This window comes from Nerophis lumbriciformis, linkage group LG18, assembly GCF_033978685.3.
Source record: "Nerophis lumbriciformis linkage group LG18, RoL_Nlum_v2.1, whole genome shotgun sequence".
NCBI classification, from domain to species: Eukaryota; Metazoa; Chordata; class Actinopteri; order Syngnathiformes; family Syngnathidae; genus Nerophis; species Nerophis lumbriciformis.
Window position 1 is genome coordinate 20,006,440 of NC_084565.2, and position 26,670 is coordinate 20,033,109.

The window sequence follows — 26,670 nt, forward strand, 5'->3', positions numbered from 1 at the left end:
TCCATCTCTGCTTCTACTGTGGCGACACAGACCACTCCATCTCCCGCTGCCCACTGCGCCCAGCGGGAACCACTTGACACCACAGACGTCATCTATCGCCAAAAATCTCTACCTCCAGAGGGTGCCCTTCGTCATGGCAAAGCATCAGCTAACCGGACGACAGTTTCATTGATTCATTGGTCTGTTCACCATGGCTGAGCGGGCTCGACGTAGACAGTTCCATCTCTGCTTCTACTGTGGCGACACAGACCACTCCATCTCCCGCTGCCCACTGCGCCCAGCGGGAACCACTTGACACCACAGACGTCATCTATCGCCAAATATCTCTACCTCCAGAGGGTGCCCTTCGTCATGGCTAAGCATCAGCTAACCGCACGACAGTTTCATTGATTCTGCATTTCTCGAGCTCCATGCTATACTTGTTGCTAAGCTACCTGATCCTGAATAAGTTTATTCCCTAGAAAGTTGTCTCACGGCTTGCATTACATACCAGAGTCTCCATTTGGCTTCCTGGTGTCTGGTAACCATTGTGAGTTTTTTTGATGCCTTCTCGATTGGCCCCTGTCATTCTCGGGTTAACATGGATACTTAAGCATAATCCACACATTGATTGGTCTCACTACATCATTCGTAACTGGAGCATCACATGCCACACATATTGCCTACGTTCTGCTGCCAGTCACACCCCCTGGGAGTGGCAGACCTATTCCCAAAGTCATTGATTTCTCGACCATGCTTATCACAATTCCGTGCTACACAGTTGAGAGGAATCCAAGAATGCAGACCAACGGTGAGTAAAACAGTTCTTTACTTATTCAGCATACTCACAAAAGCCAGTCATCATGGGAGGAAACAAAAGGCGACTGTGCAAAAAGGAGATAACCTTTAAGGGAACCGTGGAAAAAAACTAAAGTTACTAGAGACAAAACTTAAACTAAACTTGGGGCGATGTTGCAAGACGTGCTAAATACAAAACACCAAGCTGGATGGCACTGGGATTGACCAAGGTAACATAAACAAGTTATTTTGCAGCATAAAATTCATCAGGTATGGAAAGCCAAGAAGTGGAATTGCCGAGTGCCATCCAGCTGCCAAGGTGCTGCTTAAGTAGAGACAGGGTAAATTGGAAGCAGCTGTGCACGTCCCACGACTTTGCGCTAAAGGAGAAACACAGAAACTCTAGAGGAAAGGAGAAATGCAGTTTCAATTTCAGTTAGTGTTGTCCCGATACCAATATTTTGGTACCGGTACTTTTCGATACTTTTTGGTACTTTTCTAAGTAAAGGGGACCACAAAAAATTGTATTATTAGCTTTATTTTAACAAAAAATCTTACGGTACATTAAACATATGTTTCTTATTGCAAGGGTGTCCTTAAATAAAATAGTGAACATACTAGACAACTTGTCTTTTGTTAGTAAGTAAGCAAACAAAGGCTCCCAATTTAGCCGCTGACATATGCAGTAACATATTGTGTCATTTATCATTCTACTATTTTGTCAAAATTATTTTCTCTTTCAACATGTTCTATCTACACTTCTGTTAAAATGTAATAATCACTTATTCTTCTGTTTTTTGGATGCTTTACATTAGTTTTGGATGATACCACAAATTTGGGTATCAATCCGATACCAAGTAGGTAGGTTACTGGTCATAATCTAAGTCCTTGTGTGTTAAATAAAAAAAAACGAAAGAAAGTTTTGTGATGCTAAAACATATCGATGTAATCATAGTAGTATCGACTAGATACACTCCTGTACTTGGTATCATTACAGTGGATGTCAGGTGTAGATCCACCAATGGCGTTTTGTTTACATTTTGACGCCGGTGAGCTACGGTGTGAAGTGAAGCATGTTTAGATATTCCTCGTCCTGCAGGGATGATACTTGTAAGAAACTTACTTTATTTGTCGCCATGGGGCGAGGATTAGTGATTTAGAAGTAGCTAAAGCACTGCAGACCGCGGCTGGACGTTAGCCGCTAGCTAGCTAGCCATGTCTTAAAGCACCTCTTACTGAGGGCATTTCACTGTTATAACTTCACCTTTATTGTTATTTTTTAGGCCAAAATGCGTCCGGTCTCCCGTTTCTGTCTCCACACTGTGTCTGCTTGTAAGTACTCCGTGATTGTGCGCTGCTGAACATTCTCCTCTGCTCGTAAACCAGCAATGACACGACGTGACGACGGCAGAGGTGTGGGGGACCGGTAAATTTTAGAGGCGATATCGTACTGAATATGATTCTTTAGTATCGCGGTACTATACTAATACCGGTATACTGTACAACCCTATTTTCAGTAAGGATCGGGCCCTATCTTTCCCCACCCCCACTGCCTTTACAATTGTTGCGTTAACCTACTTTGCTGGATCTACATTACCATCTTCCCGCTTGTATAATGTGTTCAAGACTGAACGGAAGATGTCAGAGGAATATATTTTCTTATCCTTTGCTGCTGGTATTATTTGCCCATCGTTGTCACCTGTGGCCGCAGGATTCTTGTTTACAAAGAAGAACAAGTCACTTTGCCCCGCATCGATTATCGCGCTCTTAATCAAATAACTTAAAAACAAGTATCCCCTGCACCTTTTGGATTCCACTTTCTCACCCCTGCATTCTGTCAACTATTTCACCAACCTTGATCTCCGGAACGCTTATCACCTTGTGCGTATTCAACAGGGGGACAAATGGAAGACAGCTTTAAATACACCTCGAGGGAAGTCTGAATACTTAGTTATACCTCTCGGCTTGACGAATACTCCTGCATTTTACAGAACCTTTGTTCAGGGCATTTTTCAGGACACATTAGTTTGGTTTCATTTTGTATATCCTTATGTTTTAATCTTGTCCCCTTCCCTAGAAGAACACCTCCAGCAGGTCCACTTGGTTCTCTGCCGGTTGTTAGAGAATAAGTCTATTCCTTTTCCGAGGTTCATAGTAGAGAAGGGTTATCTGAGACCCGATGCAGCCAAGGTTCAGGATTAGACTTAGACTTAGACTTGGACAAACTTTATTGATCCACAAGGGAAATTGTTCCACACAGTAGCTCAGTTACAAAGGATGGAAAGGGTAAGGATGCAAAGGATAATGCAGGTATAAAGTAGACCAAAATGTACCATAGTAGCATTATAACATGTAATTGGGGCGGTATAGCTTGGTTGGTAGAGCGGCCGTGCCACCAACTTGAGGGTTGCAGGTTCGATCCCCGCATCCGCCATCCTAGTTACTGCCGTTGTGTCCTTGGGCAAGATACTTTACCCACCTGGTCCCAGTGCCACCCACACTGGTTTAAATGTAACTTAGATATTGGGTTTCACTATGTAAAGCGCTTTGAGTCACTAGAGAAAAGCGCTATATAAATATAATTCACTTCACTTCACTAATATTTACATATTATATATACAGTATATAATATATACTGATATATTATTATATTTGTATATAATGTATACAATATATAACAAATCCCAATTACCATGTACAATATTACAGTATATGTAACACCTTCTCATTTCAATGCGTTTTCTTTATTTTCAAGACTATTTACTATTTAGATTGTCACTGAAGGCATCAAAACTATGACACCTCTTAAAGCTCATCGAGAGAATGCCAAAACAGTAATCAGAGCAAAGGGTGGCTATTTTGAAGAAACTAGAATATAAAACATGTTTTCAAATATTTCACCTTTTTTGTTAAGTACATAACTCAACATGTGTTCATTCATAGTTTTGATGCCTTCAGTGAGAAGGTGTGTTCAAACTTTTGGCCTGTACTGAATATTTATTTGCCTTAACAACAAAGCGCTGCGGGAACCCCTGTATATATATTTCGTGTGTTCTTTATTGTAGTTTTTGGTTTTCATACTAAACATCATATATACACTGTATATATATATATAAATATATATATATATATATATATATATATATATATATATATATATATATATATATATATATATGAAAACCAAAAACTACAATAAAAAACATGTGACATCATTCATTAATGGGATCAAAATTAACCTGGTGCCTGGTTATTGTTAATGCAAAATGAACTTGGAAACAACATACTGAAATTGTCTGTAGCAAGATGATGAAAGCAATAGGATTTTTGAGTAAAGTTTGTTATATTCATTTCTCTTGTATGTTGACATTAATATTATAGTTTAATGTATTCACACATAATGTATTGCAATAGTATTTTAGGTTCTACTTGCCAATCATACCTTAACAAAATCTTAGTAAATCAAAATAAATTATTGAGAATAATACATTTCTCCAATAGATAGTCTGCATCTGCTCCTCTTTTTAAAAAGATAACATTTTGACAATATTTAATGTGAACATACTATTTTTATGTATTGGTATGTACATTTATCCATCCATCCATTCATTGTCTACCACCTGCCTTATCTACTGATTCATTAATAGTTTTACATTATCTTTATATACATCCTTGTGTAACTTTTATCTACCATTACGTAGAACGTCTAAGTATGGTTAAATACTGAGGACCCTCTCTATGGAACAAACTACCACAACTTATTCAATTCACAACTGCATTTTATTCTTAAAACAGAACAAAACAATTGAAGGCTATGTTGGTCTTAATTGTGATGAGTACCGTATTTTCCGCACCATAAGGCGGCCTGGGTTATAAGCCGCGCCTTCAATGAACGGCATATTTCAAAACTTTGTCCACCTATAAGCCGCCCCGTGTTGTAAGCCGCATCTAACTGCGCTAAAGGAATGTCAAAAAAACAGTCAAATAGGTCAGTCAAACTTTAATAATATATTGAAACCAGCGTGATGTGGGCGCTCATGGAATCGTATATCAACATGGACGGAGCTGCGTGAAAAAAGCCACCCGGCCTCTTCGCGTAAACTTAAACTTACCTTAACCACTCGCTCATCTTTTCTTCATCCATCCCTTTGAGTTAGCTTTTATGATGACGCCGGCTGGAAATGTCTCTTTTGGCAAGGTCTTCCTTTTGAATATCACCATGGGTGGAAGTTTCTGGCCATTAGCATGGCAAGCTAGAACCACAGTGAAGGATGACTTCTCACTCCCTGTGGTGCAAATATTCACCGTACGTGCTCCCGTTGTATCCACAGTGCGGTTCACAGGAATATCAAAAGTCAGTGGAACCTCGTCCATGTTGATAATGTTCTCTGGCCGGATCTTTTTTCAGCTATCTTGTTTTTACAATATGCACGGAAAGTAGCCAGCTTTTCTTGAAAGTCTTTAGGCAGTTGCTGTGAAATAGTAATCCGTGTGCGGATGGAGAGATTGCGTCTTTTCATGAACCGGATCCCTGTCGCTTAGTAGGAGCCATTTTGTGGTCTTTACAGATGTAAACACACAAAGGAAATGAAACGTACGGTAATATCCGCGCGCTTTTTCTTCTTCTACGCGGGCGGGTGGTTGCTTACAGTAGAAGAAGAAGCGCTTCCTGTTCTATGGGGGCGGGTGCTTACCTTGGCGGTTGCTTGCGTAGAAGAAGAAGCACTTCCTCTTCTACGGGGAAAAAAGATGGCGGCTGTTTACCGTAGTTGCGAGACCAAAACTTTATGAAAATGAATCTTAATATTAATCCATATATAAAGCGCACCGGGTTAAAAGCCGCACTGTCAGCTTTTGAGTAAATTTGTGGTTTTTAGGTGCGGCTAATAGTGCGGAAAATACGGTATGTTGTTGTATTATATATTTTATTAATTGTTTTTTGTGTGTGTGAAAATAAATACATACAAAAAATATATATATATAGGCCCCTGAAAGCAAAGGTAAGTGGAATATATAATATATAAGGTCATTGTTTGTCACATGACTAATTAATCTTTTATCTGCTGTAAGGTGACCTTGAGTGCTGAGAAAGGCGCCCATAAATAAAGTGAATTATCATCCATCCATTTTCTACTGCTTATTCCCTTCGGGGTCGCGGGGGGCGCTGGAGCCTATCTCAGCTACAATCGGTTATTATACTTAAACTAAATTTGTTGCACTTGCACAGAGCCACAGGTGTGAGTGCCATTTAAAGCTCTTTTATGTGAGTGCAGTGGTGATGAGGTGGCTATTGAGGAAAAAAAATTGAGCTGCAAAAAAAACCAACAAAAAACAACAACACAATAATACACAACAAAAGTAGAGCAAGTGCACAAGGAGGCAAGGATTAGAGAACAAAACATGAAAGGTGTAAAAAGGTGTCGATATTGAACTGTGCCTCTCTCGCCTCAAACACACGTACTTTACTTAGTTGGCTTATTATCGAGAAAACACACAACACATGTGCGTCATGCTGTGTGTGCTGTTACAAAAACAAAAAAAAAATCAAAGGTCTCCATCCCATCATTTCCTCCTCACGACTCATTCTTTTCATTATTTCCTTTGGCCACTAGCCTATACAACACATGAGGGTCAGGGCTTTACTGAGTGTGTGTTGCAAATATACTTTTTATCACTTGATGCATGTATATTGTGTTTTCCTGTCCATCTTGGGTCCGCATACTTTGCACCGCTTCTTCTTGTTGCTGGTGTTCACAACCTAGAACAGGCCTGGGCAATTATTTTGACTCAGTGGCCAAATTTGGAGAAAAAAATGTGTCATGGAGCCGCTATATCTATTTTTAGGAACACTAATACAAAACCTCACAATAATGTCTGATTGAATGCTAAAAACGTTATGACAGAGCGTTTTAAAAAACGGAATGGAATTTTACATTTTTCTATGAATGATAAAACACTGAATATTGACAAAATATGAACGTCACACCCCCTCCCATCCACATATTTTACAATCAAGCAAAACGCAACAAAAATGCAACAAAAACAGCAAAATATGAATGTGAAGGGTAAAAAATAAACCCCCACCCATACTTGCCAACCCTCCCGATTTTCCCGGGAGACTCCCGAATTTCAGTGCCCCCCCCCGGAAAATCTCCCGGGGCAACCATTCTCCCGAATTTCTCCCGATTTCCACCCGGACAACAATATTGGGGGCGTGCCTTAAAGGCACTGCCTTTAGCGTCCTCTCTCACCTGAAAAGGAGACTATTATATATGTCTCCGTTATCCATAGGTTTATCTATAACCCATAAAGTAGGCAGGCACGGAGCTATTTCTCAGCGTGTGTTTATTCCAGCCGGCACGTTAATACACTGACACACAACATCCGGATTCCCATCATGCATTGCTTCAAAACTACGGCAAGTAGTAATGTCCAAAAACATAACAGAGACAAAGCAGAAGAACGAAGAAGAGACATGGCGACGACGAGTAAGAAGAAGTACGCTTGCAAGTTCCAAAATGATTGGAAAAAATAATTTCAGTTCATCCAGGACAGCTCGAAGGGGAAGGGGTATGCTGCCTGCACATTTTGTAGATCAGACTTTTATGTGTGTCTATATGTGTGAATAAATGAACACTGAAATTCAAGTATTTCTTTTATATATATATATATATATATATATATATATATATATATATATATATATATATATATATATATATATATATATGCAGCTAGAATTCACTGAAAGTCAAATATTTATTTTATTTATATATACATATATATATATATAAGTATTTCTTATTTATACATATATATATATATATATATATATATATATGTGTATATATATATATATGTATATATATATATATGTATGTATAAATAAGAAATACTTGAATTTCAGTGAATACTAGCTATAAATATCAGATCAGGAATTTTACTAACCTCTCTCTCTCTCTCTCTCTCTCTCTCTCTCTCTCTCTCTCTCTCTCTCTCTCTCTCTCTCTCTCTCTCTCTCTCTCTCTCTCTCTCACAAAACATGAGTGCCAGACATGTACTGCAACAGCATCACTCACTTACTTCAGGCTCTGCAGATTGTGGTTCTGTAGGTTGGGTGGACAGGGCACCAGCATTCTCCTCCTGAATCCTCCTCACCATGGCTGCAGAGGCTAGGGTTCTGGGGATATGTTTTCTTCTCTCGATTTGTGGTCTCACCAATGCCTTTCCCAGATCCTCAAGAAAGAGCCGTCTTTTCTGGAGCTTCACTCATTTCCACTCTGGGTTCAGTGCCATCCAAATGACAAAGGCATTGTACGCTGAGATGTCCAACATGTCAAAGAATATCACCAGTGGCCAGCGTAGAGTCCTCCGTTTGCAGCTGTATGCCGTCACCAGCTTGTCCATGTTGTCTACCCCTCCTTTTGTGGCATGAAAATCCATGATGATCTCTGGTTTGTGATGTTCCTGGTCACAGATTCTTCCATCACCGTGCAGTGCACTCATGAGTACCACATTCTTGCCTTTCTTTGGCACATAGGACACCAGGGATGTGTCAGCCGTGTTTACAAACTTGGAAGACTTGACAGGCCTGTTCTTTGAAGTCAGCAGTTGAGGTGGGAGCTCTGACCTGTTTATCTTTATTGTTCTCATCATGGTCAGCTTCCTCTTTAGGGGCTCCTGTCCCAGTTTGTGCAAGGTAAAAAAATTGTCGCATGTGATGTTGTGTCCACTGAGTCCCTGAGACATGTCGAGGACAACTCTCATTCCATGGTTTTTCTCGGGGGCTCCTCCATCAAGTTTCCCTGTGTAGACTTGTAAGTTCCAAGCATATGAGGAAGTGGCATCACAGGCAGCCCAGATCTTTATACCATACTTTGCAGGTTTAGATGGTATATACTGCCGAAAGGGGCAGCGGCCCCTAAATGGCATCAGCTGTTCATCAATGGTGACATTAGGCCCAGGGTTGTACAGCAGGGGGAGGCGGCGCACCCACTTGTCCCACACTGTCCTGATGGCAGCTAGTTTGTCTCTCTGCCGTCGAGCTGGTCTGTCATCTCGGTTGTCAAAGCGGATAATCTCGGAAATGATGTGAAAGTTTTCCAGAGACATTGTTGCACGGAAAATTTCTCTGCCATTTTCTGCATCCCACAGGGATTCTGCAGATTCCCCTTTGGACCTGAAAACCCCATAAAGGATGAGAACTCCGAAGTAAGCTTGGGTTTGGTCCATTTCCTTCCACCTCTCTCCAAAAACACGTCTTCCTTCTAAATTAGTGCAATCAAGAATAATTTCCTGGATGGAATCTGGGATGAATAGCTCAAAAGAAGACTTGATGTCCTGTGTGTGAGTAACTGCCATCCGTGTTGGCCCTGGTTGCATCCTTATCACATTGGCAGCCTTGCGGGGTGGCTCTTTTCTTGGGCGAGAAGACCATTCAATTTCAGAATTTTTTGACATCCATATTTCCTCACTTGCTCCATGCTGACTGGCTTGATCTGGGCCTGGGGCTGGCTGCTGACTGCTTGGTCCTGGGGCTGTCTGTTGACGGCTTGGTCCTGGGGATGGCTGCTGACGGCCTGGTCCTGGGGATGGCTGCTGACGGCCTGGTCCTGTGGCTCGTCTTTGTTTTGGAACTGGCTGATGCTCAATCTCATCATCTTCTTTAGAGTCACTGTCAGACTCTGAATTTTCAGAAATGTGATCATCAAATTCTGAAACCTCTTCTTCTGAATCCTCTCCCTCTACATCATCATCAAAAACTTCTCTCCCTTCCAAAATCAATTCCGGGGCCCTCTGCACAGAGTACCTTTTGGCCATCTTGATTGGTTGTGATAAAAAACCACACTGGCAAAGCTACAATTATAGTGTCCCGCCTCCAATTTGTAGCAGATAGAGTGAGAAAATAAAGATTCATTTCAATATCATTGGCATTAATTGAAATAACGGAAGAGATTACCAACGCGATCAATGCTGAACAGTGTGCTGCTGCAGTGTTTATGGATCTAACAAAAGTATTAGACAGTATTATTCATAATATCTTAATGAGAAAAATATAGAATGGTATAGTATCAGAGAGTTGGTCTTGAACTGGGTAAGAAGCTACTTAACCAACACCAACAGGAAGCATTATGTGAAGCTAGACAAACACATGTCTTCAGAGCTCTATAGAGCTAAATATCAGACCGATTCATTAGGGTTGAGCTGTCCTGCTTTAGCCTAAAACAGGCCTGGGCAATTATTTAGAGAAAAAAATGTGTCTGCGGGCCGGTATATCTATTTTTAGGGAACACAAATGCAAAACCTCACAATAATGTCTGAATGCTAAAAACGTTATGACAGACCGCCATAAAACATGGAATGGAATTTTACATTTTTTTTACTGAATGAGACACCCAGAATGTACATGAAAATAAAGAATGTGGGATTTTTAATATTAACTAGGAACAATAAAACACTGCATATTGACAACATATGAACGTCACACCCCCTCTCGAGCAACGTATTTTACAATCTAGCGAAACAAAAATGCAGCAAACACAGCGAAATATGAACGCGAAGGGTAAAAAAAACACCTACAATCTGATATATCTGATATATTACTAAGCTTTAGAACTTTGTTTTAAAAATCTCCTTCTGTGTTTGTCCCTGACACCCGCATTTCAGGCTGGCCGCTCTGGAAACACTCCGTGGAAACGCTTCCCACCCACACTGCTTGGTGACTCGTCTGAGCTGCTGTGACAACATTTAGCTTGACTTGATAGCCTAATTCTTAAATTGAATTTAACCTTAACTAGGACTTCACACACAATAGTCAATATTTACAAAACTGAAAGACAGTAGTTTTATGAATGGTACGAAAACAGTCTTCTCCAACTAGTTTATCAATGATCATGTCTCAAAGTTTATGTATTGTCCACTTATTTACACAGAGAAACTTAAAAGCTATTTTTATGCTACGCCTCTGGCTAAGCAGGTTTGTATGTGTGTTGTGAAACAGAGTTATGATGCATGCCTTCATCATCATTTGGTTATGAGTGCAGTAGAAGCAGCAAATAAATACATGTCGTTCACTTCCAGTCTGTAGATTTCACCATGACTCGTCTGCTGATGGTGTCAACAATAAAAAGTGCCCTTTCACTGTTCACATATTAGGGTGTAAAAAAAGATCTACATGTTTTTGTTTTGGCGCTGCTGGAGATAATTTCAGCTTCCTAAACAAGGAAGGAAAGGTATCTGATTGGCTCTGATACTAGTATCTGATTGCTAAGCCCCCGTCCCCACCCTTGCTCATATTTGACACTGTTAAAGAGTGATAGGATATACTGTATTTTTTGGACTATAAGGCGCACTTAAAGCCTTTCATTTTCTCAAAATCGACAGTGCGCCTTATAACCCCGGTGCGCCTAATGTACGAAATAATTCTGGTTGGGCTTACCGACCTCAAAGCAATTGTATTTGGTACATGGTGTAATGATAAGTGTGACCAGTAGATGGTAGTCACACATAAGAGATACGTGTAGACTGCAATACGGCGCCAGTAAACAACACCAAAACTTAAAATGTTCCTTTGAAAATAAAGAACATTACACACGGCACTCAAAAATGTGTCAAAATGTTTTAGCATGACTTTGAAGCCACACCGCTCGATGGATTGTCGGCCCATTACGACTACCGTAGTCAGAGATACAAGTATTACTATGGTGTGTGCATAAGGACCGCAAAATGGCACCCATTAGCAGACATATTATCTGGTGTTTAGTTTCACAATATTATGCAAAACCAACTTTTCTTACCTTCTGTTACCTGCTGTTTGTTAGGAGCTCACATGGCTGCAGTATTTGTGACCCCAAGATGCAGGAACCAGGAGGACGGAGAGGATTTTAATATACTCAGAACAGAAAATAAAGCAGTCATGCATATAAGTGCCAAACATAAAGTCAATCCTCGACCACTGAGGAGCGCGCGAGACAGGCATAAATAGAAACATGCTGACAGCAGGTGAGAGGAAAAAACAGCGCTCAGCGGGACAAGCGGGAAATAGAACCAAATTAAGAGCACTGATAGAAAATAAACACAAAACGAGGAAGCTCAAACAGAAATGAAGTGACAGATCGTCACACTGATGTGTATTTGAGATCTGCAAAAGTCCTGAAAATTTGCGCACGTCCGCCACTGTAGTGCGTGCCGATACCGTAGTCGATAAGTTTCTTCTTTTTCACCATCTTCTTGTTATGGGACATTCACCCTCCGCTGTTGCCATTTCTAATATAAAGTAGTGTAAAGTTCTTACTTATATCTCGCTATGGAAGCACTAAAACATACCGGTGTAGTGAGTTTACATTATTCACCCACGGAACCTTGGTTATTAGAGAGTTTCGGGCGGATGTTTTTTCACGGGACACATTTCCACATTTAAGTAAAGTCTGAATGTCATTAAAACACTTAGCTCCATCTTTTGACACTTCTTCCACTCCCGTCCTTGCACGCTACACCACTACAACAAAGATGACGGGTGTCAAGACGTGGACTATGGGGGTTTTGTTTTCCCGAGATGCAAGAATTGGAGCGGACGTGGCGTGCAGGTAAAGACATGGTTTAATTATTACTATAAACTACAAAGTACAAACAAAAGGGTACAAACAAAAGGCGCGCACAAAGGCGGAGAACAAATTTGACTAATGAAACAAAACTAGCACCTGGGCAAAAAACTATGGACATGAAATAAATAAACACTTACTGTGACAAGAATTTAGACAAAACTCATTTGGCATGGAACTATGGCAGCATGGGTAACATGGGTAGCAGAAGTCAAACAGAGTTAATGTCGCCAGGCTGACTTCCTGGCAACTATTGGCTTAAATAGTCTTGAACATGATTAAAGAGGAACATTATCACAATTTCAGAAGGGTTAAAACCATTAAAAATCAGTTCCCAGTGGCTTATTTTATTTTTCGAAGTCTTTTTCAAAATTTTACCCATCACGCAATATCCCTAAAAAAAGCTTCAAAGTGCCTGATTTTAACCATCGTTATATACACCCGTCCATTTTCCTGTGATGTCACACAGTGATGCCAATACAAACAAACATGGCGGATAGAACAGCAAGGTATAGCGACATTAGCTCGGATTCAGACTCGGATTTCAGCGGCTTAAGCAAGCGAAACCAACGAAAACGACACGACAGCCAGTGACACGGGAGAAAGCGAGGACGAATTCGGCGATCGCCTTCTAACCAACGATTGGTATGTGTTTGTTTGGCATTAAAGGAAACTAACAACTATGAACTAGGTTTACAGCATATGAAATACATTTGGCAACAACATGCACTTTGAGAGTGCAGACAGCCCAGTTTTCATCAATTAATATATTCTGTAGACATACCCTCCTCCGCTCTCTTTTCCTGAAAGCTTGGAAGTGCATCTGCTTTGAGTGTCGCACATTCTTGCCATCTCTGTCGTAGCATAGCGGAACAAACGTCCAATTTCTTGCCACTTTCGCATCTTTGGGCCACTGGTGCAACTTGAATCCCTCCCTGTTCGTGTTGTTACACCCTCCGACAACACACCGACGAGGCATGATGTCTCCAAGGTACGGAAAACAGTCGAAAAAACGGAAAATAACAGAGCTGATTTGACTCGGTGTTTGTAATGTGTTTGAGAAAATGGCGGATTGCTTCCCGATGTGACGTCACGTTGTGACGCCATCGCTCCGAGAGCGAATAATAGAAAGCTGCTTAATTCGCCAAAATTCACCCATTTAGAGTTCTGAAATCGGTTAAAAAAAGATATGGTCTTTTTTCTGCAACATCAAGGTATATATTGACGCTTACATAGGTCTGATGATAATGTTCCCCTTTAAGGACAGGTGTGTGAGTCCAAATGAATCAGGTGTGTGACATATGAGGACAGGTGAAAACTAATGAGTTCTCATGGAAACAAAACAAACAAGAGTGCACAAAGAGTCCAAAAACCAAACCGAACATAATCAAAACAAAACATGATCACACAGACATGACAACGGGGAGAAGACGCTGTCGAAGGTGAGCCACGTAAATAAGACCGCCCACAAAACGGCGCATCCTGAAGCGACTGTCAGAAAGCGACTTGAAGAGGATCTGTAAAACATAATTGATGCAACATTTTGACCAAAGAACCACCATTACATGTTATGTAGACCACAAGGAAATGTTTTAAATTTTGAAAAAAAATCATAATATGACCCCTTTAATGCGCCTTATAAACCGGTGCTCCTTTTGTATGAAAATAGACCTGACTAGACCCGCTCATCGGCAGTGCGCCTTATAATCCGGTGTGCTCTATGGTCCAGAAAATACGATATTACAAATTTGTGCCACCCATCGACAAAACAAAATATAATTGGATTTTGTGTATGTCAACATTTTTGTCGACACTGGTTTGCTGAGGGCTGGAGGTGGAGGGGGGCGGCGCAGAGCCTGACACTAACAGCGGAGGGACGGAGATGAGGGAAGCTGATACTAGTGTAGCGTGTCTCTTTTTCAGTGGGTTTCTCCACTACTGCCGATACCTTTATCATCCCCACCCTTGCTCTCTGCATGCAGAGAATGTGTGCCAAAACCAGACACTTTCTGCTTCATTCAAGCAAACTGTAGTAACGCATCACTTGCCATTCTCAGTAAGGACAACGGCTTTGTGACGATGGCAACGGTGATTAATTAGATTACTCGTTACTGAAAAAAATAACGCGGTTCGTAACGCCGGTATACACTTACGCCGTTATTACCAACACTGCATATACTTCCTTGGGACTTTGATGCCTTAAAGCGGGGGTCAGCAACCCGCGGCTCTAGAGCCGCAAGCAGCTCTTTAGAGCCGCCCTAGTGGCTCCCTGGACCTCTTTCAGAGATGTGTGAAAAAATAAAAAGATGAAGAAAATTTTTTTTTTTTTGTTTGAATATATTTTCTGTAGGAGAACAAACATGACACAAACCTTCCTAATTGTTAGAAATCCCACTGTTTTTGTTATACATTAGAGATGTCCGATATTATCGGCCGATAAATGCGTTAAAATGTAATATCGGAAATTATTGGTATCGTTTTTTTAATATCGATATTGTTTTTTTTAATTTTATTTTTTTTTAATTTTTTTATTATATCAAAACTTTTTATTATTATCAAAACTTATTTTCTTTTTTAAATTTATTTATTTATTTATTTTTTCATAAAGAAATACAATTATGTGTGCTTACGGACTGCATCCCTGCAGACTGTATTGATCCATATTGATATATAATGTATATATTGTGTTTTTTATGTTGATTTAATAAAAATAAATAAAAAAATTAAAATAAAATTTAAAATTTTTTAATTTTTATTTCTTGTGCGGCCAATCGTTCCGCGGACCGGTACCGGGCCACGGCCCGGTGGCTGGGGACCACTGGTTTATACCACTCCTTTGTCTCATTTTGTCCACCAAACCTTTTATGCTGTGCGTGAATGCACAAAGGTGAGCCTTGTTGATTTTATTGATTTGCTGGAGTGCTTCTCAGGCATATTTGGTCAATCCATGACTGCAAGCTAATCGATGCTAGCATGCTATTTAGGCTAGCTGTATGTACTTATTGCGTAATTATGCCTTGTTTGTAGGTATACTTGAGCTCATTTAATTTCCTTTACTTATGTCCTATGTGTATTTAATTTATATTTGCATGACTCATGACACATTATCTGTACGTAATATTGTCTGCATTTATCATAGTTGCTATGGTCCGGAAAATGCGGTAATAATTGTAATTTATTACTTTAAAAAAATAATTTTCCAAACAACATGGTGTCCCCCTTCTATATCTTTTAGACATGCATATGTGCAAGGTTTAATTGGTGCACAGCATTTATAGAGTAGGGCGTAGCGACAGTGAAGAGATAGGAAAAGCTTTTTGATTGTTAATGAATAAAAGATGTACCTATACCACCCGCTCTCCCAATTTAAATTTTATGAATGACAAACATGAAAATAATGATGAGGGCGGCAGCTGTTTCCACTTAATTAGGGCGGCAGAGAAGCTCCCTAACTGTGTGTACATTAGTGTCCTTCCATCTTTCTGTGACACCACCCATGACACCCTACCTTTACTCTGAGGACATATTGTCTTTGTGGGGACATGTTGGCTTGTCCAATAAGGAAAACCCCTGTATGTCCCGGTTGGGTAGATTCGAGGACATTAGCGGACGAGAGGACAAAGAACAACGGCACTGTGCAAGGGCGGTGTTTGGATGGATTTATAGTCTTGCTCACCTGTTTAAACTCTGCATGGCAGCCATTGCATCCGTTTTTTAATATTTGCCTATGCAAAGATCTCTCCTGTGGGTGAGCACGAGTCACAGGCGTGCGCACATCAACGTTTATTAAATCTGTTTTTTTCAACAGCTAATGGTAATGTTACGGTCCCCGTGCCGTTGTCTAGTCAAAAAGGGACGTGTCATTTAAAGGGGAACATTATCACCAGACCTATGTAAGCGTCAATATATACCTTGATGTTGCAGAAAAAAGACCATATATTTTTTTAACCGATTTCCGAACTCTAAATGGGTGAATTTTGGCGAATTAAACGCCTTTCTATTATTCGCTCTCGGAGCGATGACGTCACATCGGAAAGCAATCCGCCATTTTCTCACTTTCGTCGGTGTGTTGTCGGAGGGTGTAACAACACGAACAGGGACGGATTCAAGTTGCACCAGTGGCCCAAAGATGCGAAAATGGCAAGAAATTGGACGAAATTTGTTCAAAATACGAGGCTGTGGGGAAAGCTGACGAAATGGTCAGTCGTTTGTTCCGCACACTTTACCGACGAAAGCTATGCTACGACAGAGATGGCAAGAATGTGTGGATATCCTGCGACACTCAAAGCAGATGCTGACATCAACTCCAAAACTGGACAGATCAGCTTTCAGGAAAAGAGAGCGGATGAGGGTATGTCTACAGAATATATTAATTGATGAAAACTTTATTCATTACTCGCGGTTTTACGTAAATTATTATACATAAACTGTTTACCAATAATTTAGCTTAAAAACATTTATTTTTTTCAATCATTCGAGTACATTCGGGTAGTCTTGTGTAATGCAGTATTTTGTGTCTATTTAGGTATGGTTAACCTGAGTGCTGAAATCGTGGAAAAATATATGTTCTTAGCGCGCCTGAAATGGGCAGTCTGCACTCTCAAAGTGCATGTTGTTGCCAAATGTATTTCATATGCTGTAAACCTAGTTCATAGTTGTAAGTTTCCTTTAATGCCAAACAAACACATACCAATCGTTGGTTAGAAGGCGATCGCCGAATTCGTCCTCGCTTTCTCCCGTGTCGCTGACTATCGTGTCGTTTTCGTCGGTTTCGCTTGCATACGGTTCAAACCGATATGGCTCAATAGCTTCAGTTTCTTCTTCAATTTCGTTTTCGCTACCTGCCTCCACACTACAACCATCCGTTTCAATACATTCGTAATCTGTTGAATCGCTTAAGTCGCTGAAATCCGAGTCTGAATCCGAGCTAATGTCGCTATATCTTGCTGTTCTATCCGCCATGTTTGTTTGTATTGGCATCACTGTGTGACGTCACAGGAAAATGGACGGGTGTGTATATAACGATGGTTAAAATCAGGCACTTTGAAGCTTTTTTTTAGGGATATTGCGTGATGGGTAAAATTTTGAAAAAAACTTCGAAAAATAAAATAAGCCACTGGGAACTGATTTTTAATGGTTTTAACCATTCTGAAATTGTGATAATGTTCCCCTTTAAAGGACGGGCGCTATTGACTTGTTTGTTCTAACTGAACACTTTATTAGGCAAAGGATAGTTAATAAAAATGATAAATAGTCACTACTCAATGTGAATGTGTTGTATCTGTATAGCACTTTTCTACTTTCAAGGTACTCAAAGTGCTTTGACACTATTTCCACATTCACCCATTCACACACTGATGGCGGGAGCTGCCATGCAAGGCCCTATCCACGACCCATCAGGAGCAAAGGTGAAGTGTCTTGCTCAAGGACACAACGGACGGGACGTGGTTGGTAGAAGGTGGGGATTGAACCAGGAACCCTCAGGTTAAGTTAAAGTTAAAGTTAAAATTACATTTCAAATTAAATGTTGCTTGCAGGGCCACTATCCCAACCGCGCCACGCCGTCCCCAGCGCATCTGGGAAAAAGCAAACCACCAGTTTAACTAGTAGGTCTTTCAGTTTGGGCACATAATAACATAGGGCCCTTTAGTACTGACATTTGGGATTAGCTAGAATTCACTGACATTAAAGTATTAAAAAAAAAATAACACTTAGCTTTCACTATTTGAGTAGCTTTTGTTCTGCAGTGCATGATGGGAATCCGGATGTTGTGTGTCAGTGTATTGTAATAATCCCAGAAATGTAGGCTCATACGACTTCTTTGTTTGTCTTGTCTTTATTGCACAAGATGTAATTCAACCACACAACAGCTGAATTGAATTGAATTGAATTATATATATATAGTGCTTTTCTCTAGTGACTCAAAGCGCTTTTACATAGTGAAACCCAATATCTAAGTTACATTTAAACCAGTGTGGGTGGCACTGGGAGCAGGTGGGTAAAGTGTCTTGCCCAAGGACACAACGGCAGTGACTAGGATGGCGGAAGCGGGGATCGAACCTGCAACCCTCAAGTTGCTGGTACGCCGCTCTACCAACCGAGCTATACCGCCCCAAAAAGAGACTTTTTTGCTCAATATGTTGAAAAATATTCTTAAATTAATTAAATGCTAGTGCCATTATCTTTACATAGTGATATGCGCTCGGCATCATGATTTGTTTTTTCATGCTTAAAGTAAGAAATTATTACTTTAAAAAAGTAGTTTTATACTTGTGAGTGTTGATGACACAGCTTTACAACAGTTGATATTCTAGTTTCAAGCATGTTTTACTCAATATAGGTCATACAATCTCAGCAAACAAGCTCTAATATCTTACTGAGATCATTTAGGACCAAAACCCTTAAAACAAGTAAAACACTCTAACATAAAATCTGCTTAGTGAGAAGAATTATCTTATCAGACAGAAAATAAGAAATTATCACCCTTATTTGAGATATTTCATCTTACTTAGATTTCAGTTTTTGCAGTGTGTGTGTAACTGTAACAAAGGATCAGGATTGATGTCTCATTATGTAGTGTGTCTGCACTCTCATTTCAGTCAGTCCACTCATCATACACACACAGACACGTGCACATGCACACATGCACACAAACACACGGACACACACACGCACACACACGGACACACACACGCACACACACACTCACGCACAGACACACACTAACAAGCTGTCAGAAGGTTGACATATTGTCTCTTTCCCTTCTGGTGACTTGTCACAGAAACACTGGATAGTGTCAGAGCTGTAATGAAGCACGGCTTTTTTCTAGTAATTGTGTTTCCCCCTTGTGTGTGTGTGTGCGTGTGTGTGTGTGTGTGTGTGTGTGTGTGTGTGTGTGTGTGTGTGTGTGTGTGTGTGTGTGTCTGTGTGTGTGTGCGTGTGTGTGTGTGTGTGTGTGTGTGTGTGTGTGTGTGTGTGCGTGTTCTGGCAATGTTTACTTAATGGGGACATCGCTCTGTTTACAAGCCCCGTTTCCATATTGTTGTTGGGAAATTGTGTTAGATGTAAATGTAAACGGAATACAATGATTTGCAAATCCTTTTCAACCCATATTCAATTGAATGCACTACAAAGACAACAAACACATAAACTTTATTTTTTTTTTGCAAATAATAATTCACTTAGAATTTCATGGCTGCAACACATGCCAAAGTAGTTGGGAAAGGGCATGTTCACCACTGTGTTACATCACCTTTTCTTTTAACAACACTCAATAAACGATTGGGAACTGAGGAAACTAATTGTTGAAGCTTTGAAAGTGGAATTCTTTCCCATTCTTGTTTTATGTAGAGCTTCAGTCTTTCAACAGTCCGGGGTCTCCGCTGTCGTATTTTACGCTTCATAATGCGCCACACATTTTCGATGGGAGACAGGTCTGGACTGCAGGAGGGCCAGGAAAGTACCTGCACTCTTTTTTTACGAAGCCATGCTGTTGTAACACGTGCTGAATGTGGCTAGGCATTGTCTTGCTGAAATAAGCAGGGGCGTCCATGAAAAAGACGGCGCTTAGATGGCAGCATATGTTGTTCCAAAACCTGTATGTACCTTTCAGCATTAATGGTGCCTTCACAGATGTGTAAGTTACCCATGCCTTGAGCACTAATGCACCCCCATACCATCACACATGCTGGCTTTTGAACTTTGCGTCGATAACAGTCTGGATGGTTCGCTTCCCCTTTGGTCCGGATGACACAATGTCGAATATTTCCAAAAACAATTTGAAATGTGGACTCGTCAGACCACAGAACACTTTTCCACTTTGCATGAGTCTATCTTAGATGATCTCGGGGCTCTGGGGAGCTCTAGAGCTGTTTTCAAGGAGAGGTGATGGTCTCGTCTTGTTTGACCACATTTTGTTCACTTTTGGAAAATAAACTTGTTGCCATTTGTTGAATCAGTCTTGTTATGTTACATTACCCTCACTCAAGTCAGGAGTGTGACATTGACACACTACAAACGAGGTGCCACAATAGCATATGTACCCTGTTTATCTGAAATGTGTCCCGTGAAAAACCATCCGACCGGAACTCTCAAATAACTAAAGTTCCTTGGGTGAAAAATACAAACCCCGTTTCCATATGAGTTGGGAAATTGTGTTAGATGTAAATATAAACGGAATGTAATGATTTGCAAATCCTTTTCAACCCATATTCAATTGAATGCACTACAAAGACAAGATATTTGATGTTCAAACTCATAAACTTTATTTTTTTTTTGCAAATAATAATTAACTTAGAATTTCATCATGGCTGCAACACGTGCCAAAGTAGTTGGGAAAGGGCATGTTCACCACTGTGTTACATCACCTTTTCTATTAACAACACTCAAACGATTGGAAATTGAGGAAACTAATTGTTGAAGCTTTGAAAGTGGAATTCTTTCCCATTCTTGTTTTATGTAGAGCTACAGTCCTTCAACAGTCCGGGGTCTCCGCTGTCGTATTTTACGCTTCATAATGCGCCACACATTTTCGATGGGAGACAGGTCTGGACTGCAGGCGGGGCCAGGAAAGTACCCGCACTCTTTTTTTACGAAGCCACGCTGTTGTAACACGTGCTGAATGTGGCTTGGCATTGTCTTGCTGAAATAAGCAGGGGTGTCCATGAAAAAGACGGCGCTTTGATGGCAGCATATGTTGTTCCAAAACCTGTATGTACCTTTCAGCATTAATGGTGCCTTCACAGATGTGTAAGTTACCCATGCCTTGGGCACTAATGCACCCCCATACCATCACACATGCTGGCTTTTCAACTTTGCGTCGATAACAGTCTGGATGATTTGCTGGAAACGGGGTTTGTATAAAGTCACTACACCGGTCTGTTTTAGCGCTATCATTGTGAGTTTACCGACATATATAAGTAAGAACTTTACACTACGTTGTCTTAGAAATGTCAACAGCAGAGAATAAATGTCCTATAACAAGAAGATAGAGAAAAAGAAGAAGCTTATCTACTACGGTATCAGCACAAACCGCATAGGTGGACACGCGCAAATTTCCAGGACTTATGCAGATCCCAAATACAGATCAGCAGGTACCAGAAGGTAAGAAAAGTTTGCATAATATTGCGAAACAAAATGTCAGATAATATATCTTACCTTATACACACACACCATAACAATACTCGTATGTTGAAGCACAGTACAATCCATCAAGCGGCGCAGCTTCATAGCTTACCAAAGTCGTACTAAAACATTTTGATAGATTTTTGTGCGCCGTGTTCTATATTTTCAATGGAACATATAACATTTTGGTGTTGTTTACTTGAGTCAGATTGCAGTCCACGCGTATCTCTTATGTGTGACTGCCATCATACTGTAGTGTACACGTATCTCTTATGTGTGACTGCCATCTACTGGTCACACTTATCATTTCACCATGTACCAAATAAAATAGCTTTGAAGTCGGTAAGCACAACCAAAATTATTCCGTACATTAGGCGCACCGGGTTATAAGGCGCACTGTCGAGTTTTGAGAAAATCAAAGGATTTTAAGAGCGCCTTATAGTCCAAAAAATACGGTACATGTACTGTTAATACCAACATTATTTGCATACTGTTCAATATCTTCAGAAATAAAGTCAATTTGTGTCTCTAATTCAACTCCTGTATGAAATCCTGAGGTGGTTCAGTACAATCATTGCCTCGAGGTGTGCCTAATAGGAAGCTTGTAATAGGCAGTGTTGGGTTAGTTACTGAAAACCAGTAGCTAGTTACAATTACTAGTTACTTTGTTTCAAAAGTAACTCAGTTACTAACTCAGTTACTTACACCAAAAAGTAATGCGTTACTGTGAAAAGTAACTATTTAGTTACTTCTTCTTTTTTTTTTTTTTTTTAGGCTCCCATTAATGCCCTTTTAGCCTTCATTTCAGTACTGTTATTGCAGTGGAGAATAATACAATCTGTTGATCAACTTGACATGCATTTGCATCACTGAACTCTGCTAAGCAATGTGCTCTACATACAACACACAAAGACAAAGATATGTTTCAAAGGGCCAATTTATTTCAGGCCAGAACAAATTGACAAAACTATTTGAAATAGCTGCGACAAAGCAGTAGAAAATGGATGGATAACATACACACGTAACACACAGCATAATAACAACATGTCACAACATAGCTGTAAACCTGGCTTCACCCAAGGAAGGCACACATGACATACACAACGTTCTGAAATAAAATCATGTGAATTCAATTATATACTGTTGCACTTTCATTCTAGACTTCTCGAGTGTTTGATTATGACATCACTCTAAACTTATAGAATATCAAGTTAACAAACTTGAACAGGGATCCTGGTGGGGCGGGACAAGGAGGATCTATCTTTCCTTATCCCTACACTAAACTGGGGAAATGCATAGAGAGCTCTGGTCTTCAGTACAAGCACCATAACTACTGTTCCTTCATATATCAAATCTAGCAAGCAACATAAACACAAAATAAATTATCATATTTTCCTCAAGGCATTATGAAACAATTCAAACAAATACATAACTGAATATATTATATCATTCAAGTTGGAAAAATTTACCATTCTTTCACTCAGCACCAAATAACTGCTGGTAGGCCTTTAGACAACCATAAATGCAAACTGATTATATTATTCAGAATCAAAGTGCAAAACTTAAAATGCTTTCAGCACTAATTACGTATGAGGTAGACAATTGCTGTTGTGGATATTCCATCAAAATAAGGGTTAGGGTTAGTTATATTTATTTTTTTAAAGTCAATGTTTTTCCTTTAGCTAAACCATGAAGTCCAAGCAGCAACCATAACATAACTGTTGTGGAATATAACAGAAGTGTTAAGTACATAACAACAAAAAGTGCTTATTGGCAAAGACCTGATTAATGTTTGAGTGGATGATTAACCTTGAACCAGTGGTTGTACCTCATGAGAAGCAGCTTCTCAAACCTTTGGTCAGTGAGTCTGTTTCTCTTGGGAGACAGTACCAGACTTCCCAGACTGAAAAGTCTCTCAACGGGTGCACTGGATGGGGTACCTGCATTTTGCTTCAGACAAATTTCCTTAATCGTGGGAAATTGTTTGAGAATCTCCATGCCTGTTTCGGCTGTTTTCAAGTAGGCCATTACCTCAGTTTCCACAGTGGCAAAGCTTTCATCATCATCCTCAAAGGAAAATAAGTCCTGCTCTTTGTCTTTCAAGGAGCCTGAGTCTGGTGGAGTTTTAAGAGACACAGGATTCCTGGCTGGTTGCTGCTCAGGGACAAACTTGTGACACTCTGCTACAAGGATTCCCTTGAGCATCTCTTTCTTCCTCTGGTCTCTCACCCAACGCAACTTGAACTTGGGAAGTGTGATGGCTGCCAGCATTGCATCGTTGCTTTCCAAGACGTCTGCAAATCGTCCTTTGATAGCCTGGAAACATACACACAGTGACACAGACATACGTCTGACATAAGTGAGATTGCCTTTTATTTATTTTATTTGCATACATGTCAATGAAAGCTGCACACCACCAGGCAATTTTGAACTATAGTTATGAAACTGTATTTAGCCAAAAAAATATTGCTATTTATTTATGTTGCACCCTGCAGTACAGTTTATCAATATTCTCATGACTTATGTTGTCCCTTAAAGCAATGAAAATAACTTTTTTTTAAATGTCAACCATTTTCTTTGGCTATTTATTATATTAGTGCTCTCTCTCAGCTAACAATATTAATGAAATCTACTCTATAGTTAAAATAATGAGTGGTGTCCACTACTGTACAATGAAGAGGGAAAACCAGTTAATTACAAAAGTGTTGATGAATGTTTCTTACCTTAACTATGGCTTCAGGTAGGCCAGTTGCCACAGTCAGACTGTCTTTCACCTCCAGGGTCTTTGACAGTAATGTTTCTAGAGTGGGCAAAAGGGTGCCAAAGTAACAGTTCTCCTCTCCTTGCAGGATGTCCAGAGCAACTGTGAGTGGCTTCATTATGGCACAATATTCCTTCAGAAAATGAAGTTCCCTGTCACTGATACATTTGAGCTGTAATCGATCCGATATGGCACTCAAGTCAGTCATAGGTATTTCAACAATTCTGGCCACAGCATCGTAAAATGAATTCCATCTTGTAGTGCATGGAACAAGCAGCGTTTTATTAAACACTTCGCTCACTTCCTCTGCTGCCAATGTGGACCTGCTTGTCTTATTCCACAGTGCTGTGCATTTAGCCACAGAGTTTCTGTACAATGCTTTAGTCCCAAGATTTGAAATGAGCCACTTTTCTACATCATTGCATGAAATTAAGTTGAGTGTGTGAGAAGCACATCTCTGGTGCGGAGGTAAAATAATCCCTTCCTCTGTGGCGGTGTTGAGAACCTCTGCAACGTCAGTGAAGATAACCTCTTCATCATCATTATCATCATCATCGTCGGAGAGTGATTCCGGTTGATACATGGCAAAGGCTTTCACAAAGTTGGAGCCGTTATCTGTAATTGTGGAGGTAACTTTTGTTGACATGGATGGTGTGCCTTCCCTTTATCCTTTTACAGGCTAACGCAGCTTTCTGGCGTTGTAGAGTGGTGGGGTTTATCCAGTGAGATGTTATCCCAATAAAGCTTCTGTTATGGGCAGACCCAGTGCCGGCCCAAGCCTCCATGGGGCCCTAAGCAAAATTAGATTTTGGGGCCCTCTATTTCTGCCAATAATATTGATTGATCATTCACACACCTACTATAAACTCATTGCGGCTCTGGCAGTGTTGTTTACATTATCCTATTGTCAGCCTGGCATGTCTTTACAAATGACATGTCATTTATAAAGATATGGGGGTGGCCCAGTTTATAACATAAATAATACCAATGAATGAACGAATGATGTCCAGAGTGCCACATATGGTTCCTAATCTTAAAATGTAGAAAACATTCAATCAATCAATCAATCAATGTTTATTTATATAGCCCTAAATCACAAGTGTCTCAAAGGGCTGCACAAGCCACAACGACATCCTCGGTACAAAGCCCACATACGGGCAAGGAAAAACTCACCCCAGTGGGACGTCGATGTGAATGACTATGAGAAACCTTGGAGAAGACCGCATATGTGGGTAACCCCCCCCCCTCTAGGGGAGACCGAAAGCAATGGATGTCGAGTGGGTCTGACATAATATTGTGAGAGTCCAGTCCATAGTGGATCCAACATAATAGTAAGAGTCCAGTCCATAGTAGGGCCAGCAGGACACCATCCCGAGCGGAGACGGGTCAGCAGCGTAGAGATGTTCCCAGCCGATGCACAGGCGAGCGGTCCACCCCGGGTCCCGACTCTGGACAGCCAGCACTTCATCCATGGCCACCGGACCTGTGTGCCCCCCCCCCCTCAAGGAAAAGGGGAGCAGAGGAGAAAAGAAAAGAAACGGCAGATCAACTGGTCTAACAGGGGGGCTATTTAAAGGCTAGAGTATACAAATGAGTTTTAAGATGGGACTTAAATGCTTCTACTGAGGTAGCATCTCTAATTGTTACCGGGAGGGCATTCCATAGTACTGGAGCCCGAATAGAAAACGCTCTATAGCCCGCAGACTTTTTTTGGGCTCTGGGAATCACTAATAAGCCGGAGTTCTTTGAACGCAGATTTCTTGCCGGGACATATGGTACAATGCAATCGACAAGATAGGACGGAGCTAGACCGTGTAGTATTTTATACGTAAGTAGTAAAACCTTAAAGTCACTTCTTAAGTGCACAGGAAGCCAGTGCAGGTGAGCCAGTATAGGCGTAATATGATCAAACTTTCTTGTTCCTGTCAAAAGTCTAGCAGCCGCATTTTGTACCAACTGTAATTTTTTAATGCTAGACATAGGGAGACCCGAAAATAATACGTTACAGTAGTCGAGACGAGACGTTTTAGCGATATTACGGAGATGAAAGAAGGCCGTTTTAGTAACACTCTTAATGTGTGATTCAAACGAGAGAGTTGGGTCGAAGATAATACCCAGATTCTTTACTGATTCGCCTTGTGTAATTGTTTGGTTGTCAAATGTTAAGGTGGTATTATTAAATAAATGTCGGTGTTTAGCAGGACCGATAATCAGCATTTCCGTTTTCTTGGCGTTGAGTTGCAAGAAGTTAGCGGACATCCATTGTTTAATTTCATTGAGACACGCCTCCAGCTGACTACAATCCGGCGTGTTGGTCAGCTTTAGGGGCATGTAGAGTTGGGTGTCATCAGCATAGCAATGAAAGCTACAAGAGTGGCCTGGGGTTGAACAGTCCAAGTGATAAAGCTT

The 26,670-nt window shown here is 40.5% G+C and overlaps 1 pseudogene; it reads right to left on the minus strand.

The window, feature by feature from the left end:
* Positions 1 to 148: 148 nt before the first annotated feature.
* On the minus strand, positions 149 to 24,379 carry LOC133618050 (uncharacterized; annotated as a pseudogene).
* Positions 24,380 to 26,670: the final 2,291 nt, after the last annotated feature.